The sequence below is a fragment of the Pseudochaenichthys georgianus genome, chromosome 21, assembly GCF_902827115.2.
Source record: "Pseudochaenichthys georgianus chromosome 21, fPseGeo1.2, whole genome shotgun sequence".
Taxonomy (NCBI): Eukaryota; Metazoa; Chordata; class Actinopteri; order Perciformes; family Channichthyidae; genus Pseudochaenichthys; species Pseudochaenichthys georgianus.
In genome coordinates this window covers 28,325,861-28,336,039 of record NC_047523.1, presented here as the reverse complement: position 1 = coordinate 28,336,039, position 10,179 = coordinate 28,325,861, and positions in this window count along the sequence as shown.

Genomic DNA, 10,179 nt, shown 5'->3' with positions numbered 1-10,179 from the left:
TGTGTGTGTGTGTGTGTGTGTGTGTGTGTGTGTGTGTGTGTGTGTGTGTGTGTGTGTGTGTGTGTGTGTGTGTGTGTGTGGCACTTCTTTAGTAAGTTCTAAGTGAATGCACTTTCTAAAGCTCTGTGCCTTTCTAGAGCTTTTGTCTGCCTTCCCCTTGTCCTACGAAACACTCTACTGAGTCGCTTTGTGAAACAGAATGAACTCGGACATGATGTTTTCCGTGTCTTGCCCTCATGCCTTCTGTTGTCCTGACCTATTGCCATAAGAGACATTTTCTGTAAGTGACTAAGTATGTGCCTCTGCCTCCTAATTTTAACAAGAGCCCCCCTTTCTAGAAGTACAGTAAGATTACAAAGAGATAATCCTTGTGTGTTTAGTTGTTTGTACTGAGAGCATTTACCTTTAACATGGTTTGTTGCTGAGACAGTGAAGTGGGGGGAGAAAAGCCATTGCATTTTTCCATCACACCTACTGACCCCGTTTGCAGTTTAACGCCTCTGGATCCCGGTGCTCACGTCGTACCAAAGACTCAACAGATCAGATCATGTAAACATATGTTTGACTATGTTACCACACACTTTAAATAACTTCATGCCCAGCTGAACTATATTTTTTAATCAACATATTCAAAGATAACCCTTCTGAAAGAGGTACAATGTAGATATTTGTGTTATATGTGCTAAAACTTTCTACATTATGTTTCTTATGTTTAAGACACTGTATTGAATCATATCTGCTAATGGCCCAGAAACTCATATATTTTCCCTTGTTACTGTACTGTGTAAAGGTTTTGGGATGGATACTGTAATGTGCTACAATTTGATACTAGACTTGTACCATTTGTAATTGTAAACCAATGATTTGGAAGCAACGTAAAGCTGTAAGAAAGCTGTTTGCTGAGAAATCTCGCCTTTTCCCCTTTCTGATCTATGATTTGCATTCTCCTGAACCATCGTCCTTTTTAATCCATAATATTTCCCAAGATAAAGGGACTCATTAGGGACCTGTCATGTGACGTTTTACCTGTGTCAAAAAACGTGAACGTTATGGATGTACCTTTTTGTTTTTGTTATTTTCCACTTCCTCCTAACAACGTCATAACAACAGAGTACATTTTGTCTATGCTGTTCGTGCAATAAATTGAACTAAAACATCCCATTTGTTGCATTTTTCTTTCACATATTTACAACCCTGTTCATAGAGCAGAACTCTGCCCCTCTCATGAATCATTTCTAATACGACTCTTCAATAGCAGCTTTATTTATGTTGTCAGACGGTGCTAAGAGGGTCAACAGGAACCTGAGAGCAGGTTTTTGTTTCCTCTACCTGCGACACTCAGAGCTCAAGGTAATCCAGCTCAGAAGAGTTAACACTGCCTGTCTTTTGCTTTCTGACTGGAGGATTTTTTTTTCTACACACAGGCTCATTTGGGAGTCATCTTCACCCACACAGCCGCCCACACACTGCCTGCTGACGTCAGCGCCACCTATCAACAGCTCAGCCTTGGACGATGAAATGCACTGCAGTTATCACATACAGAGGAGTGTGTGGAGGAATACAGCTGTTAAAATTATCACTGGAAATGTAAAGAGTTGATAAATATGGTTTCCAAATGTATATTTATAATGTATATTTGAGCAATTTTTCACAATAGTCTTTAACTTTCTAACATGGCCGCATCATTCACTATTTTTTTCAATTCAATGTGCGCATACTTGCAGTATTTGATTGATACATTTCATGTGTAAAGTTACATTTGTCCACATGAGGTCAGCACTGCACTGGGGAAAATCATGGGGAAAAATAACTGTACTGAGCAGCAAAATCAATGGTGGAGAAAGTATTAAGTCCCTTTATAAATAACAACACTTGATTATATAAATACTCAATTTTAAGTGAAGTCAAGCATTCAAAATGACACTGAAGTAAAATAATGTTTTTCAAAAAGGCTGTCTGCAGGAGGCTCCACTACATGTTATAAAATATTAAAAAATGTGAGCAGAGAGGTGCAGTCAGACCGGGTTGGCGCTTAGTGAACTCTACCTACATAAATTCACAACAATGCAATCAAATTAAAGGTCACGTCCTTGTGGGGTATGTTATTGTTAGCTTGGCATAGGTTGAGAAAGTTAAATCTACCTTAATTAATCACTGATTTAATGCACCACCCAGCAGGCACGAGTGACCTAAATCTAACAGACCCAGGAATCTGCGTCACTAACAGGACATCCTTTAGCTAACATGCTAAATACCTGGAATACGGTAGCCTAGTCTAATATAACAATTAAGTAATATTGAAATTAGGCTGAACATAGCCATACATTCATTTAAATTAAGTAGGTCTATGGTACATTTTAAGTACATACATGCAAACTAATAAAGTTAACGATAGTTACGGCTGTAACTACGGTTCTATGAGTCCCGGATGACCGCCAGAGGCGGTGCTTTAGCACTGGATATGTCCATCGCGCGCATGCGCAGCTCGAGTACCAATAACAACAAAGTCACCTGTGACCCACGTGTCACCGGCTATATCAGCCGGTGTCGTCAGAGGATCTGTTCCCAGAATCTTCTCGCGAGCACACAAGAATTCTGAGTGACAGGATACTCTGGCGGTCATCCGGGACTCATAGAACCGTAGTTACAGCCGTAACTATCGTTCTATTTCGTCCCTACTGACCGCCAAAGGCGGTGCTTTAGCACTGGATGACCTATACCAACCATGTCACGAAGAATCCAAGCACTTACTCACCTAGCTGGAAGCAGCGGAGCTTGGCCACAAGACCACACCCAGAGGGTGAGGAGTGGCGACATTGACCCGGTAGAACCTGGAGAATGTGCCAGAAGACGCCCATGACGCCGCGGCGCAGATGGTCTCCAGGGGCACCCCTCTTAGGGCAGCCCACGATGTTGAGATGCTTCTTGTAGAGTGGCATCTGGCCCCTGATGGCGGGAGGCGACCACTGGCCCCATAGGCATATGTGATGGTATCAACCACCCAGTGGGACAGCCGCTGTTTCGAGAGAGCACAACCCTTCCTAGTGCCGCCATGGCAAACGAAGAGCTGCTCTGACTGCCGTATAGAGGCTGTAGCATCAATATACGACCTCAGGGCACGCACAGGGCACAGCAACTCAGGTGTGCCGCTCTCCTGTGGAATGCTAAAGCGTGCCAGCTGGATAGGCCGATTGGAGTGGGCTAGTGGAAGCACCTTGGGCAGGAACGCCACATTCGGCCAGAGGGTGACACCCGAGCCATCGGAGTTCCACCTCAGGCATGTAGTGCTTACGGAGAGGGCATGAAGCTCTCCGACTCGCTTCCCTGAGGTTATGGCAAGCAGAAATGCTGCCTTCAGGGACAGCCACTTAAGCCCGACCTGGGCCAGGGGCTCGAAGGGAGGAGATGATAGGGCATCCAGCACTAGGGGCAGGTCCCAAGCCGGGGCCCTTGGGGTGCTAGGGGGACGCTGCCATTGAGCCCCTCTTAGAAAGAGGGACACCAACCTGTGGCGCTCCACTGTGGCGCCATCGACTCCGACATGTCGGGCAGAGATAGCAGCCATATACACCTTCAAAGTGGAGTGAGAACGTCCACTATCCAGAAGGGACTGCAGAAACTCTAAAATGGTGGCCACGGAGCAATGTCCCGGATTCTCAGCCTTACTCACACACCAGTGGGAGAAGAGCTTCCATTTCCACTCATACTGTGCCCGAGTGGATGGAGCTCTGGCATTCAGGATAGTTTCCCTGACAGATGCCGTGACACTGCTCAACAGTGGGTTGGGCCCTGCAGAGGCCAAACCCAGAGCTGAAGGCGGTAAGGGTCGGGATGCCAAATCTGACCCTTGAGCTGTGACAGAAGGTCCTTCCTGTCGGGGAGACGCCAAGGTGGGCTGCAGCAGAGACTGCGTAGCAGTGGGAACCAGACTCCCCGGCCAGCAGGGGTCGACCAGAAGGAGCCTGTGCCCCTGAGTAAGGACCCTCTGAAGCGTCTGTAGTATCAGAGGCAGCGGCGGGAAGGCATACAGGAGAGTGTCCGGCCAGTCGTGCGCCAGGGCATCCTGACCCACTGGGCTGGTCACCTCCGTCCAGGAGAACCAGAGGGGGCAGTGCCTCGACTCTTCCGAGGTCCACCTCCTCTGGGTGAAGCCTACACTCCCCCGGTGGAGGCTTGCGCCGTGAGAGGAAATCTGCGACCTTATTCAGGTCTCCTGGCAGAAAGACTGCCCGCAGACTGGCGAGGCGGGGGAGCGCCCAAGGCAAGAGGCTCTGCGAAACGCGGAGCAGCTGTGCGGACCTGGTGCCCCCCTGGTGGTTGATTTGGGCAACGGCGGACATGTTGTCCGAACGAGCACATGCCCGCCAGTTGGGGTAAAAAGTGCATGAGTGCGGGCAACACCGCCCGAAGCTCCAGCACATTGATATGGCGTGCACCTTCCTGGGCAGACCACTGACCCTGCACAGTCCTGCCCTGCCACACCACACCCCACCCCGAGAGATACGCATCCACAGTGACAGTCTCCCAGCGGGATGGGATGGCGCGATAGGCCCTGTCCCTCGAGCGGGACAGAGAGTGGAGGCACCGCTGAGACACCCTGACTCTCTTGTGCCTGTGCCGCTTGGCGTCCAAGTGAAAGTTGTTCAGCCACATCTGCATGGGGCGCAGTGACAGCAGGCCCAAGGGCACAACGGCTGAGGCAGCTGTCAGTCTGCCTAAGAGCCGGAGGAACTGTATGTAAGGCACTCTCTTGCCCAGTCTGAAGATGCGAAGATGGTGGGAAATGTCGTCCACACGACGAGGTGTCAAGTAGGCCCTCATGGCGACCGAATCTAGGTCCATCCCCAGGTAAGTGACCTGTTGGGAAGGGTCTAGGCAGCTCTTCCCGGTGTTCACTTTTAGGCCCAACCGGGCTACGTGGGATGAGAGGCGCGCCGTATCCTGGGCCACTTGGGCCCGGGACGGCGCGCAAACCAGCCAGTCGTCCAGATATGGCAGGACCTTCACGCCCTGTGCCTGCAGGGGAGCGAGCGCTGCCGCAACAACCCTGGTGAACACCCTTGGAGAGAGGGAGAGACCAAAGGGAAGCACCCGGAACTGATAATGTCGGCCCTGAAAGGCGAACCTCAAGAACTTCCGGTGATGGGATGCAATTGGCACGTGGAAGTAGGCGTCCCTCAAGTCCACGGTTGTGAACCACTCCCCCTGTGCGACAACACGAAGGGTGTCTCCTGTGGTTAGCATATGGAAGGGCAGTACCTTCAGGAATCTGTTGATTCCTCTGAGGTCCAGAACTGGACGGAATCCGCCAACTTTCTTGCTCACAAGAAAGTACGCCGAGTAGAACCCCCCGCCCTGAAGCAGGGGGTCCACTGGCTCGATTGCGCCCTTGGCCAAGAGGACGGACAACTCTTGGGCCAGAGCTAAGGCCTTCGCCGGGTCCTTGACAACTGTCATTCTGACCCGGCCGAAGGCTAGGGGCCGGTGTCGGAACAGGCGACCTGGGGCACGAAAGTCATTGGCCGGTTGAGTGGGCCGCTGGGACCTCTGCAGACCACCCCTGTAAGCCGGTGGCTGAGTGCGGCTGCTAGAGCGGCCCCTGGGCCTGCCGGGAGTGGCCACGGGTCTGCGAAGACCCGAGAGCTGCTGCCTGGTCTACCTAGCTTGGGCAGCGCGCTCCAGCGCCTCCAGGGCAGCTGACCCAAACAGCTCCCCTGGCTCGACGGGCACGCTACGGAGGACTCTCCTACATGTCTCCGTTAGTGGTGACTGGGCCAGCCAAACCTGGCGACGAGTCTGTACCAGAAAGGACATAACTCGTCCCAATTCCCTAGTCATTAGGGCAAAGGCCTGCAGTGATGCATCACTGAGGCCCAGCAAAGAAGGCTCGGCCGGAGCCTGCTGCAGCGAGGTGGAGACGGCCAGCATTAGATGGGAGAGGGAGTTCCCGATACGACCCATGCGTTCCGCTGCGTCGTAGGCCCTACAGAGCAGCCCACCTGTGACCCTGCACTGAGGCCGAGGGCACCTGACCTCAGGCCTTAAAGCAGGGGTGGGGAACCTTTTTCCTCTCAAGGGCCATTTCAATTTTTACAATATCCTCAGAGGGCCGTACACGTTATTGACCTCTGCTTAAAAAAACTAAAATCACAGCCCATTAATTTCATTCTGTGCAAAGAAAAAGCAACCTCTCTCACCATGACTCGCGTATGCATGCACGTGCAGGGTGTGGCGTGACCACCAAAACAGAAAGATATGTACACAAGATGTGTGCAAATGTATTTAGTTTCCTATCCATGTGAACATGATTTAAGTGGGGGGGGGGACCTAACCTCCTCTAGGGGGGTCCGGGGGGCATGCTCCCCTGGGAAGATTTTTTTTTTAAATGTTGAAGTTAAAAGCATCAATCTGGTGCACTTTGAGAACTCCACATCAGAATGTCCTGATTTTTTCTGGGTGAGTAGATGGGGTGTCCTTCTATCACCCTGCAGTGAGATGAGTCTTGGATCAGGGAGAGATTTCGTTGTATTCTTATCTAAACACAGGGCTGATAGCTCATATATGGGATTTCAAAGGTATTTTATTTTGAAACTCCACATCAGAATGTCCTGATTTTTTCTGGGTGAGTAGATGGGGTGTCCTTATATCACCCTGCAGTGAGATGAGTCTTGGATCAGGGAGAGATTTTGTTTTATTCTTATCTAAACACAGGGCTGATAGCTCATATATGGGATTTCAAAGGTCTTTTATTTTGAAACTCCACATCAGAATGTCCTGATTTTTTCTGGGTGAGTATATGGGGTGTCCTTCTATCACCCTGCAGTGAGATGAGTCTTGGATCAGGGAGAGATTTCGTTTTATTCTTATCTAAACACAGGGCTGATAGCTCATATATGGGATTTCAAAGGTCTTTTATTTTGAAACTATATATCAGAATGTCCTGATTTTTTCTGGGAGATGGGGTGTCCTTCTATCACCCTGCATTGAGATGAGTCTTTGATCAGGGAGAGATTTCGTTTTATTCTTATCTAAACACGGGGCTGATAGCTCATATATGGGATTTCAAAGGTATTTTATTTTGAAACTCCACATCAGAATGTCCTGATTTTTTCTGGGTGAGTAGATGGGGTGTCCTTCTATCACCCTGCAGTAAGATGAGTCTTGGATCAGGGAGAGATTTCGTTTTATTCTTATCTAAACACAGGGCTGATAGCTCATATATGAGATTTCAATATGAGATTTCAAAGGACTTTTATTTTGAAACTCCTTACATTTTACATTTACTCGTGGTAGTTATACGTAGTTTGTTTTAAATAATTATTGATCACATTATATAGTACATATTTCTTAATTTAATATGTTTGGTTTGTTTTTATAGGTGCTTTTGTTATTGACCGAGTAAGCGCTGGGATTTTACCGTAATGCTTCTAATATTCGCGCACCCCAATATCACGTGCGGGCTGGCTTGACTGTGTTTTCCCAAGTGGAGGCTGGCTTGACCGCAGTAAATAAATGGGGCTCAGAGCCTCAGGATACTGAAATCTGTATTTTTTAAATCTTTTTTTCCTTCTAATTTGTTATTCTTTTCAAAATAATACACTGTTATTTACTCACCAATAACACACAATTATCCTTGTTTTTATTTATTGGTTTATTTCCATAATCTCTGGCTTTTTTGGCGTCCGTCAGGAACTGAATTTCAAAATAAAAATAACCGGAAACAGACGTAGGCCTCTAGGAGTTTAGGATGGCCGAAGACACTACACTACCCATAATCCCCAGCTATCGTTTAGGACTTCAGTCAGTCCCCGTGATTAATCTTCAAGCTCTGGGATTGGATGTTGGAGTGGCAGTGCGCCAAGGTTACGCCGTCAAACAGCTGTTTGAAATGGAACGAAACCACGCCAGACTATCCAAAACTGGAATCGAACGCCCACCCAGAACTACATATGCTGGCTATTGTGTTTCGCCAAATTTTCTATGGGACGTCTCTACTGAACGTTTTCGTTGTTCCCACAATTAGAAGTTGCCAGTATTAAACACATGTTATCAAATGTAAAACATATAATTAATAAATGGGTGAAAATCGCTTGTGTCCATAATGCGCAGCATTAATATATACCCACATGACAGCTCATTGTTACTTTGTAATTCTACTACAATTCAGAGGTTAACCTGGTATTTTTACTCCACTACACTTATTTGAATTACTTTGCAGATTCTGATTCATGATGTGAAATATAAACAACCCTTAAATCAGACTTTAGTTACACCTGAGTAAAATTCAGGGAAGGTGATTGTCAAGTGCCAACAATCAGGAGAGATAGTTGGTGTTTGAGAAGACTAAACATTTATCTGCAATTGACATGAATGGAAACGAGTAATAAAGTATATTCATTACTCGTTATTCTCTACTAGTTAGTTAAAGACTGTATATTATGGCTATTTTGCACATCCCTTTCAAGATTTCAAGATTTTCAAAGGTTTATTGAGATATCATATACACAACTACGATGTAGTTATGCAATGAATGCAAATCTTGTGTCACAGGTTCCTCAACAGTGCATGACAAAACATCTATCAATATGTGTGTATACCTCCACCATTAAACTGTCATATTCTGCACATTTCTTATACTAACTACATACATAATAGTATAATTCATATGTATAATATCAGTTAAAATAAGTGCTTCAACATAGTTAACATTGCAGGAAAGCAATATATTAGACGTTAAGTACTTTGACAGGCTTAATATTTATCTGTAGATAGATACCCCCAAAGTTTTTTTCTTATTTAAAAGAAGACCTTAATCTAAAGTATTATTGAATGTTTAAATAAAGGTTAATACATTTTTCTGTTGTGCACCTCCTCCTATTAATATATTTGTACATCCTACACTAAACTGATTTATTGTAGAGATCACTTATAGTATCTTCTTGATTTTTTATATTCTATATTTCTATCACAGACCTTCTACTTTCCCCCTATGAAAGTATGTACGCTTAATATTTTTTTCATCAAATAAAACACATAAAAACAATAATTCAATAACGTGCTTTAACCACTAGGCGGTGGTACACACAGCCATAATAACTTTGTATTATTAGTGTAGGACACTTATGTATGTACACCATCTGAAGATGTGTAGTTTTATTCATGTTTTCACATAATTTTACAGCATATTGCTATACTATTTCAGACTCAGTATTTACATTCTTATATTCAAAGAAAATCAGTAATATCTTTAAAAACTACAAGTCCTTTTATATCAGCTGTGCACCGTTATGGTGTAAATATAACCTATCTACGAATTAGATCAAATGTAAAAGTCAGCCGAATTAGTGTTGATACTGCAAGGAGACGTATTGTGTGAAGAGAAATTGAAGATGTTGTTTAATTGTTGATATATTTATGATGCACATCAAGTATTCAGTTTCGGCGGCATTTCTTCCAGTTTTTCCAAAGGTCTTCAAGTTCTCATCAGGGCTCTATAAATAAAGAACTACGGCAGATCTGTAATATGTAATGCAGCCGAACCGTGTATTAAAATGCCGTTATGTGATGACTTTCAAAGAGAAAAGCAAGAACACTCGGAATTAAGTATTATTTTAGTCTTTTAAAATGTTTTTCCGATTTCATATCATATAAACACCAAATCCCAACATGCATTGCGGCTAAAACATCCAATCAGCGAGCTTAAACCATAGCTGAGCATCTTGGGTAATCGCTCGAAATGCCTACGTCTGTTTCTGGTTATTTTTATTTTGAAATTCAGTTCTTGACGGACGCCAAAAAAGCCCGAGATTATGGAATTAAACCAATAAATAAAAACAAGGATAATTGTGTGTTATTGTTGAGTCAATAACAGTGTGTTATTTTGAAAAGAATAACAAATTAGAAGGAAAAAAAGATTTTAAAAATACAGATTTTAGTATCCTGAGGCTCTGAGCTCCATTTATTTTCCTCACAGAAGGCAACAGAAGTCCAAAATTATACGATTGAAAATAAAAGCAATAATTGTGGCTTGATATTGAGCAAGAACATGTTTTTATGAACCACACAGTCTTCCACGACCCGACTGGAGAAAAAGACGTGTTGCAGGCACGAAACACATTACCAGTAGAAATACATTGCTTTTAAAATCGTTCTGTGTGACACGAAAAAAAGGGGATAATC